The sequence below is a fragment of the Staurois parvus genome, unplaced genomic scaffold (genome assembly GCF_062004578.1).
Source record: "Staurois parvus isolate SC_StPar_1 unplaced genomic scaffold, SC_StPar_1.0 ptg000636l, whole genome shotgun sequence".
NCBI lineage: Eukaryota > Metazoa > Chordata > Amphibia > Anura > Ranidae > Staurois > Staurois parvus.
Window position 1 is genome coordinate 4,524,294 of NW_028318432.1, and position 14,123 is coordinate 4,538,416.

General features: G+C 41.7%; 1 protein-coding gene and 1 long non-coding RNA gene across 4 annotated transcripts in view; one reads left to right on the forward strand and one right to left on the reverse strand.

Annotated features, from left to right (window-relative positions):
- MLLT10 (MLLT10 histone lysine methyltransferase DOT1L cofactor) overlaps positions 1-14,123 on the forward strand; it is a 272,303-nt gene that overhangs the window by 196,281 nt on the left and 61,899 nt on the right. The window lies entirely within an intron of this gene.
- LOC149449109 (uncharacterized) lies at positions 209-1,597 on the reverse strand. The gene is made up of 2 exons (XR_016315455.1): positions 1,322-1,597; positions 209-1,170 (listed from the first exon to the last, which is right to left on the reverse strand). It is a non-coding gene; the product is annotated as an uncharacterized LOC149449109 (long non-coding RNA).

Consider the following 14,123-nt stretch of genomic DNA (forward strand, 5'->3'; position numbering starts at 1 on the left):
ATATTGCGTACTCTATGCATACATAGATCTGTACTTTTTACATCTCTAGGATTTTCCATCAAGTAAAGCTTAGTACACACGATGAGAAAATTGGACGAAAAATACCACTTTCAGAGTGATCATCCAGTAATCTGATCATTATTACACAGCTTTCGAGAGCCGATCACAACAGTTCATGCAAAATTATCTGAAGGGACAAGCACGAAAATACCAGAACGAGCGATTTTCATTTAATCAGTAAAGTATTTGCTCAAAAAAAATAGTGACCAAGTCCTTGCATGCTCAGAAACGAAAGAATACATTACAAAACTATACAATACATTACATTACATCCAAAGTTGTGTTCTGTCGTATGAGAATTTTCATAACTTTAGTAACTGCTTCATTTTAGATATGATGCTAGCATGCAAAAAAAAAAACACGATCATTCTCATCGTGTGTACGAGGCTCTAGAACTGTGCTCTTCAAATTACTTTCATCAGTTCTTGATGGTAAATCTAAAATGACATAGTGTTTTCTAGGTGCAATGGCATTCTGAATGTGATACTGAAGTACGAGTAGTATGAACTGTGTATTCTATCTGACCGAAGATTACAGGAAGCAAGGATTCCTCCATACTATGTTGCAGTGTTCAAAGTGAGGATGGGATGGATGGAAGATTAATAGTTGAAAGGTCCTTTTATAGGCACATTTATACATAGTAAAACCAGTTGTCTTTAAAATACATAAGCCATGGGAAAATGACCTGATATAGGTTGCACTCGAAACCTCTGCAATACTAGTTGCTAGTAGCTCATACAGCAGCTAGGAATACAATAGAGAATACAATAGCTTCCAAATCATTGTGGGAAATAATAAACTGTATTAAAGGAGTCTTTACTTGTTGGTTTACTAATCTGAAATACCACATAAAAAAGCCCATAACCTATTTCAATACCTGGTTAGGAAAAAGATCAACTGTCTAACTTTCCTCTGATCAGCCACAAGAAGGATTCCTTAAAGAAAAGCACGACATCTAAATGTTGAACTTTGTGGGCTCTGGGTTTGTTTACTGTGCGTCTTCTTTTTCGGTTTTAACTTCCTCTCTCTTAGTAACACAAAGCAGCGACAGAACAGGAAGTGAATAATCTGCTTGACCCCATCTCATTATCAACAGCGTAAAGAATTCAACTGAAAAAAATAAGCGTTTGTCAGCAGGGCAACGGATCTTCAGAGAAATCTAAAGGCTTTCTGCATGGTTACTGTGAGGTGTCACATCTTATATTAGGTAGGGGGGAAAGACAACACAAAACATGACACAAAAAAAAAAAAAAAAACTTACAAAGACTTGAAGCGGATGAACTGAAAGGGAGCAGTCTCTTCTGTGATTGTATTCAGCCACTGAACTGTCTCTGTATTAATGTAGCAAAATCTCCTGCTATATCTGTAGTAATAAAATAAGGGGCGAATTGATAGGATATAAACTGATTAAAGCAGTCTCAAAGTCGGTTTTTCAGACCCGGGATGGCACTAGAGACTACGGTGGTGCAGAGTTTAGAATGGTTTAAGTACAATGAAATCCCACCCTCTTCTTTATGGAAAGTCGACTTGTGGGCACTTCGGCATTAGCCTAAACAAAGGCGCTGAATATGTTAAGCCCCTAACAATTAGAGAGCAGTTTGGGGCATTGAATAATGTCGAATGATGCAATTGAACCTGACAGCTTGAACAGTCAGCCCCCTCATGGGACTTGAAAGTTGTTCACACTTGGTTTCATCTCTCATCACACGCTGAGTATTAAAGCCCTACTTGTCGGGAGCTAAGGCAAAAAAAGGGGGTTTGCTGGAAGAAAATATTCTGTGTTGGACAAAATTAACCTTCCTTATTCTCTATAGCTCTTTCTGAAGAACGTATGTGGGACACATATACCTTGATATGGAAGTTCTCAGCAAAATCTAGTAGTTATCAAATTCTAGGTAAAACATGGATATTTAGTGGCATTTGAAAGCTAGGGAATGCCAAGCAGTCATTTTTTTTTTTTACCCACATTCCTATAAACATGCACATTAATATACTATGTTTATAGGAAGCACCAGAAAATCCCAGCTCTACTATTTTGCTAAAAAGGAACAGTAGGCTATATCATGCAAACATTTAACATTAGTCTTTTCTGTAGTACGTATCTCAGGTGTGAGTGTCTGTATGATGTTCCAGATGCCTAGTTGGCATTCCAATAGCCAACCAATTTTGCAGAAAATATATCCCAAAAAATACTCATGAATGGACTATGGGGACTATGTATCCCTGGCAGTCAAAGCCCATGTTAATGTACATAACCAAACTTTGGTAAACTTGCCATAATGATAATGTGTATTTATTGGTACCATTCTAGGCCCGTGGTAGCCCTCAGAGCAGAATGTGTAAAGGCTGCAGGCTAATAGTTTGTCATAAAACAGGGCTTATTGAGCCAAACAGCTGTTCTCGGACCACATACGGGGCCTAAAATATGTGAATGCATTTGTCCTTCTTGCAGAGTCCAGGATTGGTTGATTGTGTTTTCTGGTCAGGATGATGATCGGATGTTTTTTGGGTAATTAAGCTGTCTGTTAGCTTGGCTTTTAGCATTTATATTGATTGGACTTGTAAGATGCTGTAGAAATACATCCTCATATGATTCCGTGATTTTAGTTCTTAATGTGTGTTGCTGGCAATAGACATTTTGTGCGATGGAATTGTATCCAGAATTCTCCGATTTTTAGGAACCAATGGCTCACTGCAAAAAGAAGCCATTGAAAAGATCTTTATCATTGATAATGGTCAGTGTTCTTTAAAAAACAATTAACCATATCCAGTTTTCATGGATGGCAAACTAATGATTCCATTTCCTGTGGATAATCATACAGAAGTGTCAGAAACTTTACAGTATGAGAAATATCTGCAAGTGAAAACTATGTACAGTGGACTGCTAGTTAATACTAACAAGGACTCCTTTTGGTAGATAAAATAGAACAGGCTAAAGTTCAAAATCATGACAAATATTTTAGTTTACTATAAGCGTAGATGCTCCATGTTGGTATTGTACTATGCAGGTACATTTCTCAGCAACCACCTGAGCTGAGCTTATTATTATTATTATACAGTATTTATATTGCGCCAATAGTTCACTCAGCGCTGTACATTACAAAGGGGGACAGAACATGTGACAGAACAATACCAATACAATGCAAGACATGAGGGGATCGAGGGCCCTGCTCTTTTGAGCTTACAATCTAGAAGGGATGGGATAGTGGTACAGGAGGAGATAGCTGTGGAGGATGGAGTGGTAGGGAGAGTGGAGGAGGTCGGTCAAGTTAGCAGGGGGTAGGCTTCCCTGAAGAGATGGGTTTTCAGGGTGCGCCTAAAGGAGAGGAGAGTAGGTGATAATCTGATGGGTTGGGGAAGGGAGTTCCAGAGGATGGGTGACACCCTGGAGAAGTCCTGGAGGTGGGCATGGGAGGAGGAGACCAGGGAACTAGAGAGAAGGAGGTCTTGTGAGGAGCGGAGTGTGCGTGCTGGGTGGTACTTGGATATTAGGTCGGTGATGTAGTTCGGGGCAGTATGGTGGACGGCTTTGTACGTCAGTGTTAGGATTTTAAATTTGATCCGTTGCGCAATCGGAAGCCAGTGGAGGGATTGGCAGAGGGGGGTGGCAGAAACGGAGCGGTTGGAAAGGTGAATGAGTCTGGCAGCCGTATTCAGGATGGACTGAAGCGGGGATAGCCAGCGGCGAGGCAGGCCAGTGAGGAGGGAGTTGCAGTAGTCGAGTCGTGATATGATGAGGGAGTGGATGAGCTGTTTAGTGGTTTCTGGGGTTAGGAATGTGCGGATTTTGGCGATGTTGCGGAGGTGGAGTCTGCACGAGTTTGTTAAAGATTGGACTTGGGGCTGGAAGGATAGGTTGGAGTCCAGAATGACACCAAGTACTCTGGCCTGCAGGGCGGGTTTGATATTGGCGTTGTTGGATGTGATGGAGAAGTCAGTGGGGGTTGGGGTTCGGGCTGGGGGGAAGACAAGAAACTCGGTTTTGGAGAGATTCAGTTTAAGGAAGTGGAGCGACATCCAATCTGATATGTCGCTCAGTAGGTGTGTGATTCGGGCAGAGACCGAGGGGGTGAGGTGGTTAGTACTTGCTCACCTAGTAACTACAAATGGTTAGCCCTTGTAGGGAAAAAGCTAAATACTTCTATACACTCTATGGCTAAAATTATGTAGGCACCCCTTAAAATGACTCATTCAGAGAACGGTACTTTTTTTTTTTTTTTTTAAATAGTCGTATTTATAAACAAGATATGTACAGTACATATCAAATTTTACCTCGTTTACCAGGGAGCTTGTAATCGAGTATGCTCTACTTAAACTCTATATGTTAGCATGAGTCCCCATTTTGTAGCGTGTCATAAGAACCCTCCCCTATACTTTTTAAAACTAATTTCTAAACAAACCAGAAACTAGTGAGTGGATAAACTAACAAAATTGTCCGACAGCTGTCTGGTTGCTCCAACAAAGCGGGGAGGGGGGAGCGGGGGTTGAAAGGGGAAAGGAGAGGACCGAAGGGTAAATGAAAGGGATGAATGGTGGAGGGGAGGGAAGAACAAGGGAAAACCACTGGTCCTCCCCTCAGCACCCCCTTGTCCCGACTGTCGGGACTGTCAGGTTGCACCAACAACGCCAGGGGGAAAAAGAGAAAAAAAAAGGGGGAGGAGAGGGAAGGAGAGGACAGAAGGGTAAAAGGAAGGGGAGAATGGTGAAGGGGAGGTAAGGAGAAGGGAAGACCACTGCTCCTCCCCTCAGCGACCCATTGTGAAGGCTACTGTTAAATCTACAAAACATTTTAGAAAATTGTGCGCTTCCAACATTGTGGCAACAGTTTATTCAAGGCCATTTTCTGTTCTACCATGTCTGTGCCCCAGTGTATAAAGCCAGATTCATAAGGACCTGGGTTGACGTGTTTGGTGTGGAGGAAGTCAGATGGTACACAAATTCCAAATTCTTGTTGGTAAACCTTCCCAAAAGAGTGAAGGCTTTATAGCAACAAACAGGAGGACAACACCATATTAATGCCCATGGTTTTAAAATGGGATATCCAGGAAGCTCTTATAGGTGTGATGGTCAGGTGGCCACAGACATTGTGACCATTTAGTGCGTGGAAGGCCTAGTTTTATTACTAGCACTTTTCTCCAAAATTAACCTAAATGTTTTATATATACTGTACTTTCCCATAATTAATGCTGTAATGCATAAAAAGGTAAAAATGTGTATCTTGCTTAGGGGGAAAAAACATGGTTAAAATGAATCATGGCATTTTCATTTTGCTATTTAGGAAACGCCAATGATTAAGGCAGTTAGTGCAAGCGTATCTGTTTATTTGCCAACAAGCTTGAATGGCGTGGGAATCATTATAGTTCCAAGTCGTGTGTACCAGGGCGGATTGTTCATTGTGAAACGTTCCCTGTTAGGAGCTGGAGAGAGCCGACTTCAGCTGTGGAATTTTCCAGCCTGTCAGGATCCTGTGCCCTTAATGTGTATTGACAGCACGATTGCACTTTTTTAATAAATGCTTGCACTGGCCTGTTTTTACTGTGAGTGAGATGTGAGTCTCCCGCTTCCAATTTAGTCCCTGCACTGCCATTAGTGGCACAATGCAAAGGTGTTAATAATGCGCAGCTTAAAATATTTATTACCTCTTCATTCTCGGAGATGCTGCTGTGTTCATGCTGTATTTGGTTGAAGCTTTATTTATTTATTTATTTTTTAAATGGGGGTCTTGTTTAGCAGTTTAAGAGAGTAGGAACTGGGCAACCTGGAACAAAGAAAAGTGGAGCTACTGCCCAAAATGACATCATAATGAATAATGGGTGCTGTAGGTAGTAGCCCCATTTTTCTGTTGTGCCCGTTTTCATCAACCTGCCTTTCTTTGAGGGGAAAACATTTTTAAACTTTATTCTATATGTATGTTAATGTGAACAGCATAATGTAATTAAAGTAGATTGAAACCCAATAACTAAACTCATAAGCTTTAAAGACAGTTTCCTACCACCACCCTGACATTCATTTTTTCCCCTATTTTCTCTATGCATACCTATTTCCTGATATCTTTGGTCCTGTTGTTATATGGTGAGTCCTATTCTTCCTCCTCTGATCTCCAGCTTTGAGCAGCTCCTGAATGTTGCAGGAAACTATGAGCACACAATGATGTGGGTGCTGTACTCTGCAAGCTCAGGCCATTTTGATCACACAGCCCTCAGGGGTGGATTCTTGACATTTTCTGCATCACTCAACCAGGAATAGACCAGCAGCACAGGATGGAGGAGAACATGGAGTGCTGGACCATGAAGAGGGTGAGTAGTGTTTAGCAAGTTTTTATTTTTTAAATACAGGGAGCGTGGCACTACATGCACAGAGTTTGCATGTTCTCCCTGTGCCTGCATGGGTTTCCTCCCACACTCCATGACATGCTGGTAGGTTAATTTGCTCCTGTCTAAATTGGACCTAATATGTGTATTTATGAATGTGAGTTAGGGACCTTAGATTGGGACCTTGAAGGCAGAGACTGATGTGATCTTACAAAGTATATTTAAAGCTCTGCGTAAATTGACGGCACTATATAAGTACCTGTAATAAATAAATATATAAATAAATGTGGATGGCTTAATAATTTAAATAGGTTTTACCGTGTTAGTGTCATTTTTAATATTGTTCCATTATATTAATCCTGCCAAGAAGGTCCTTGTTCTGGCACTTCCTGCTATAGGGTGACAATGTTCTGTCCTTGCCCCCCAGTGTCTTTCTTGTGTTGTCACGCTGTCTTATATACTTCCAATGGAGACTGTAAATGGGCATTCTGACTCTCATTTAAACAGGCATGTAAAGGTGTTAGTTTTTATACTATCAGCCATTCATTGATCCCATACTGAAGTTATGAAGATATGAAAATGTCTTTGCTGAACGTAACAAAAGACGTGGCCTATATGTGGCCAGTTTTACTTAAGGAATCTTGGTGCACCAAGGACTTCGCTAGAAAATATGCTGTGAGTTTGTTTCTGCGTCCTGCGTTTTTTGGGGGTTTGTTTTGCCTAGTGGTTCATTGTTTATGACCAAAAACAGAAGGATTTCTCTGCACAGCTGTTAAGTTGGCAAGCATGACACAGGTGTGCAAGAGCTCTTCGATATGTAAGTGCCTGCATTCGGAGACCTCCCTCCAGCAAGAAAAGGGCACAGTCTTACTGCAGGCCCAGCTGAGATGAGCATCGCACTGCAGTCAGAAATAGTGACCCCGGACAAGAGTGATGGTTGTGGCAAACAGCAGGAGCTCGTTACCATTCCCTTCACCAGAACGTGTCAGAACAGTCACACAGAATTAGTGTACACACAGTCAGGCTGACCTTGGCACAGGATGGCACATAGTCGTTGTCCAAAGGGTACACCCATTCCTTTACATGAATGAATTATCAGTTATTGTAACATACGAACACATTGGGCCTCACCTATAAAAGTGAGGCTAGGTTTGTCCAACAGTCTGTGTTGTCTAAAGTAACTAGGTTCTGCCTTTGGGAGCAGGGCTGTATTAGGCATCCATTTCTGCCATTAGCACGTTTCCTTTCATACACTCCTTTTCTCATTCAACCATGTTGTTTAGAGAAAATATAGAAATACAAACCAGAATGCATTATTTGAAGCAGTGTGCTATCTATACACATCCCCCATAGTCTGCCTTTTTGCAGCCTATACCAGCCTTTCTCAGCCGAGGTTCTGTGGAACCCTAGGGCTTCTCCATAGGTCACTAGGTGTTCTTTGCACAATTTCTGTCTGTCAGATAAGTAGCCACCGACAACAATGATCTCTTTAGCTATTTGTAGAGGGACTATTCCCAGTGACCGCAAGAGTAGGGGGATTCTTCCCAGTGACCGCAAGAGTAGGGGGATTCTTCCCAGTGACCGCAAGAGTAGGGGGATTCTTCCCAGTGACCGCAAGAGTAGGGGGATTCTTCCCAGTGACCGCAAGAGTAGGGGGATTCTTCCCAGTGACCGCAAGAGTAGGGGGATTCTACCCAGTGACCGCAAGAGTAGGGGGATTCTTCCCAGTGACTGCAAGAGTAGGGGGATTCTTCCTCGTGACCACCAGAGTAGAGGCATTCTTGCCAGTGACCACAAGAGCAGGGGGATGCTTCCCAATGACCACAAGAGCAGGGAGATGCTTCCCAATGGCTACAAGTGTAGGGGGATGCTTCCCAATGGCCACAAGAGTAGGAGGATGCTTCCCAATGGCCACAAAAGAAAGGGGATGCTTCCCAATGGCCACAAAAGTAGGGGGATGCTTCCCAATGGCCACAAGAGTAGGGGGATGTTTCTCAATGGCCACAAGAGTAGGAGGATGTTTCTCAATGACCACACGTGTAAGGCTGATTATTCCCAATGACCACACGTGTAAGGCTCATTCTTCACAATGACCACACGTCTAAGGCTCATTCTTCCAAGTGATCATCACATTAATGCACCATGGGCTGTAGATATATAGTTTGTTAGCAGGGATTCCTTCAGACTGGAAAGTTATTTCAAGGGTTCCATTGTATTAAAAAGGTTGAGAAAGACTGGCCTATGCAAAGTCTTGTGACTCACTTTAACTATCTCTCTACCCATCCCAATTATCAGTTCTCCTGTATGGTTTACCTGCAGTTGTCCAAATGGGAAAAAAATAAAATGGTATGTGTATTTTATTCCACGTATAAAGAACACTTTAAAATGGTTGTAAAGGCTCAAGGTTTCTGTGCATAAAGGTAAAAAACCTTCTGTGTGCAGCAGTGCCCCCAGCCCCCTCAATATTTACCTGAGCCCCATCGCTATCCACTGATGTGCACAGCAGCCTCGGCTGTCCTGGATCTGTGCCTCCTTATTGGCTGAGACAGCAAGTGGGAGCCTTTGGCTCCCGCTGCTGTCAGTCACAGCCAGTCAGCCAATGAGAGAGAGGGGACGGGGCCAAGCCGCTGCTCTGTTTGTAAATGGACACACAGAGCAGTGGCTTGGGAACATGCCTTTTCAGGTGCTCTTTTAGCAAGCTACTTGTTCTGGGGGTACCTGACAGAAAGGAGGAGCCAGGAGCTCCGGCAGGGGACTTGAGAAGCGGAGGATCCAGTCTGCACTGTGCAAAACCACTGCACGGAGCAGGTAAGTATAACATGTTTGATATTTAAAAAAAAAAAATAACCTTTAGTATCACTTTAATGACACCTTTTACTCATAAAGTATAACTGAAAGAAAAACTTCTTTTTTTTTTTTTGATAGAGTGGAGATGGATTAGAACAGGATTTTACTGCAGCCTGTGCCTCTGTTAGGGTAATTCACTCTCTCTATTTGTCCTGTTTACCATTATCATCAAATTTGAAAGTAAAATAAACCCCACATTTTGGGTTGTCCTCAGAAAAGTAATAGAGGGAAAATTATCCAATGGGATACTCATTCTGGTGACCTGGGGGGCCCCAAGATAATCCCTTAGTTTGCAGAGATCTAGTCACTTCCTGTTTTGGCTATGAATCTTCCCAATGGGACACAGATGGCAAAAAATAAATTCACAGGGGTTATAATTCTCCCTTACTCTATCCAAAATGAAGAAAAAGGTTTTGTCGGTATTTCTACTTTAACTCCATGTTCCTCCACATTCTGTTTATTACTATAACAATGCTTTAAAGATAGACTGTTGTGATGTTAGGTGTGACAGGCTCAGGTGTCCTTCAGTGCCTCAAAGCATCATCTCAAAGTAAAAATACACTCAAAATCTAAAGTTTTTTGCTCTCTAACAGGGATTTCTTCGTGCAATTCAATGTAACAAATCAATAAGTAAAAATGTACACTTGTGATGAAATTCACTAATATGGTAGCCACCTCACAGCCACACAGTAATGTTGATATGCAGAAATTGTGTCTAGGCAAAAGAGCAACTGAAAAGTGAGTACTGACTTTTTTGATAACAGCTCCAGTGTTGCACTGTGATAGCCATTGATGAAAGTAGTTTAGATTTAGTGTGATACCATTTATTGGCTTACCAAATAGAAAAAGTTGCCAAAGTCTAGGTCCACATAAGTGATACCAGACTCTTGCACCGCTATGGCTATTTGTAGTTTTCTTGTAGCCCTTGACCAGATTAAGACTTTTTTAATTGTAAAGGTAAAAGTAGGAGAGTTGCAATACCCAAAAAAACCCCAAAAAACGGAATTTTACGATTTCTCAATTTTTTATTGACCATTTCTAATCCTTATGCTGCTAGCATTAGTAAATAGATAGGATGATATATCATATTTACTCCTTTTAGGCATAATTTGTTTTTAAATATTTCTTCAGTTACTTTCTGATTTCCAGGCCTAGGCAAATGATAGCATACAACCCAAGTCTTCAGGAGGTGAGGAGGAGCTTTCTCATCTAAGCACACCCTCCTATCTGCATGCCTGAGCTAAGTACAGATGGATTCCAGGGAATAAATGCTACGTGAATCATCTGTTCTTAACTCAAGAATGCCACGGCCAGAAATGCTAGGGGGTGTTTTTCAAAGTGATAGCTCAACAAAATAAAGCATGGAGACATGAATAGGTGAGTTTGCTTTGAATATCAAAAACAAGTTAAATAGCATTGTGGTTAGTGGTGCTCAGATGTCGTGTAGTTCTGCTTTATTTATTTTTTTAAATTTTTTGTTGCCCCTAAAAGTCCAATTTTTTTTTTTTTTAAACTAGATAAATATAGCCCTAATTAAAATAGTTGTTGCAATGTTAGACATTTGGTACGTTGCTTATTTAGGTTTAAAGCGCCTGCTCTTAAAGAGACCCTGTCACCCCCAACTGCAGAAAAAAGTACAGAAAAATAAGTGATCTTAAATGCTTATTTGCAGTGTTTTCTCATAAATTATTTTTTTATTCACCTGCAATGCAACAATGAATTTGCTAGAAAAATTGACTAGTCGATTCCCAAACACAGCCCCTCGCTTTTTGTACATCATAGCCCTCTCTTCTTGGAGCGTCTTCTGTCTATGCTGGCCAAGCTCCTCCTCCCTTCCCTTCACCACCCTACATAAATTTTTATGTAGCAGCTGGGGGAGTAGGGAAGGGAAATATTATAACTTGTCACTTGAGTGATAGATGTGAAGTCAGCAGCCCTAGCAGACAAAGCTAAGATGAAAGAGCCCAGCAACAGTCTCGGAGAATTTGAATTTATGCACAATGGAGGTTTTTACAGGTAAGTAATGTGTATAAAATACACTAAATGCACAAGTAATCTTATAGGAAGATGCTTGAAATAAATGGTAATTTTAATCCTTTTGCTGCCACCTAGGTATGTCTTACTTCGGCAACAGCTGGAGTGTTTTACACACACTCCTGGCTGCCCTTAAATCTGATGAAGCAACTGGATTCTGCTGCCAAGGGGATTGTGTGACTTCTGGCTGTTGGGGGGATTCCTTACACACTCCCAGCCCCCCGATTACCACCATATATGACTGTAAACATGTGTGTCGAGGGGGCGCCAACACATAAAACTGTCAATTGTAATACACGTTACATATTGCCACACACCCCAGAGTGAGAGAAATATTTTTAGCAGACCTCCTTTGTAATGCTAAACCTATTGCATCGTCTATAGAAAGAATAGGGTATTGAAGTTTGTCGCCATTTCACGGGTACACACAAGTTTAACCTCCCTGGAGGTATTCCCGAGTGTAGTTTGGGGTAAAGTTTCAGCACCACAAGCGGTAACCCCGAGCTACACTCAGGAATACCCTGCAGCATTGCTTTGGGATCCCTCGATCACTTACCTTGTCCTGCGCTTCCCCGATGTCCCCCCTGCAGCGTCCCCGGCAATGTCCTCCGGCCGATGCCGGCATCTGTCTTCCGGGTTCCGTTCCCTGCGACGTCAGGACGTACGGGGACGGAACTGGCGGGAAATTTAAAAAGGAGAAAAAGTGACATTCACTAAATACACTAAAATCACATAATAAAACATTACTGTATCAAACCATTTCACATACATTTTGTCCCGAGTGCTTTGTCCGGCGCCCTGCCTGCATTTTTACTGTTCTTTCTGCCTGGAAACTGAGAAACGTCCATGGCGTCCAAAAAGTGTCCCTTTTAGGTCAAAAGCGGTTTTAGACCGGCTAGAGAACAGCGATAGTAAATTAGAACTACTTGCAGAATTGAGTGATAATGATTCGTGGGGAAATTCGTCATCAGACACTGAAAACGATTTTGCGACTTTGCTCAGTGATGTGCGATTTTGGTGCTATATTTCAAATTTCAGTGTTTTTGGTTTGATTATATTATTGAATTAAATTTATTACTATATTATTTTTTATGATTATTAAATTATAATTTATGATTTCGTGTTTCAAATTTTGTCATACCCGGGATGTTTACTAGATTCTTGTTCAGACAGATTTCAGTGAGTTATTCCTAAAAATTACAGCCTACAATAAAACAACTACATAGTTCCATGCAAAAAATTGTACCGCTTTGAGCACAGAAATACTGACATAATCCGACCGCTAGGGAGGTTAAGGTTTGACATGTTGGGTATCTATTTACTCAGTGCAACCTCATCTTTTATAACATCTGGTAGTGTGCTTGTGTGCCTTAAAATTAACTTTAGTGTATTTACTGAAATGTTGTGTTTTCTTAACCTTTTGTGGCATTGTGTGACTTAAAGAATTGGAACTACCACTATTTCATTCTTTAGGGTGTGTGCTCTCAGAAAATATAAATGTTTATTTTTTTAATCGTGTGCAAAAACAGCCCTGGCAGTGAAAGGGTTAAACCTTTGTAACTGGGAAATGGGGGGGGGGGGGGGGTGACAGCACAGAAAACAGAAAAGCTTTCCTTCCTTACTAGTCTTTTTATACCTTTTTTTTTTCCCTTTTCCCTAGGATTTCAGGTGCACTTTGAATCCTCTTTTTCCGATGTACAGTGTTGCTATGCCTCCTCTTGCCGTTTCTCGCACTTATTTATTACTGATATTTTTGTCATCCCTCCAGTGTGAGCACAGCCCAGCTGCCCTTAATTGAACTGGTTTAATTTTTTAAGAATGACTTCTTTACTGTAGTGCACAAGTTGTTTCTATTCTTGACATAGAGCTTGCCCTATGACAGACACAGGAATGTTTCTTAGAAAGGGATCGGTGTGTGCAGCCAAGAGGATTTTTTTTTTTTTTATTGCAGCGGATTATGCAAGACTTTTGGCTGTGTATGTTGGAGGGCTCATTTTCACGTGTTTGGCACAAGTCCCAGCCCCGGCCTTCAGAGCCATGGTTAGCGACATGAATGAATACAAAGTTTTCAAGAGCCGTTCAGTAAGTAGGGCTGGGAAGCTGCCAAAAATGCGGCTCCTTATTTGGGGTCAGGGCAGAGCACCTATTCGCCGAGCTGCCTATTGTGTCAAACACATCCTTCTTTTTATGCTTCCTCCCTCCCCTTGAGGAAGAAGGGAAGGGGGGGTTTGAAACACGGAGCCAGGCTCCCTACACACACAAAGAGGAAGTTATCGGATAGTACGCAGATTTATTTAATTCATCAGCGACGGTGTGCAGCTCAGGAAGTGCGTCGTCATGCGGATTGAAAGGTGTATCTTAAAGCTGAAGGCTTTGACCTACACAGCCGGCTTGAGATGTACAAGGCCAATCGCTTGAGAGACATCTGTTGTCTACCTGCTTTTATGTTCTAAATGGTTTAATAAGATTAAATAATTAGCAGGATAACCACATGGTCACCAAGTGTCTCAGTACTGCCATTGACAGGGCACTTTAGGGGTGAATGGAATCCTTCATACTGTGTAATTACTCTAGTTCTTTGGCTACACCCCAGTATTCCTCTGTTCAAACCATTTAAATGTGTTCTGCAGTGCATTATCCTGAAGGACGTGTTGGCTGTAATTCTGTTGACACAGATTATTTTTTCCCTGGCAGTGACTTGTTTTCCTCCGGTTTATGGACTTTTAAAGAGGCAGTAATTCTGAAGCACAAGTTGGTGTGTGTTATATTATTAAACGCCATCTTGAGCCAAAATTTCTATTTAGTTTTTGTGTTGCTGCAGTCAAGGTAAATCTTAGGTTGGCATCATGTGAACCCTGAGGACTTCACTGG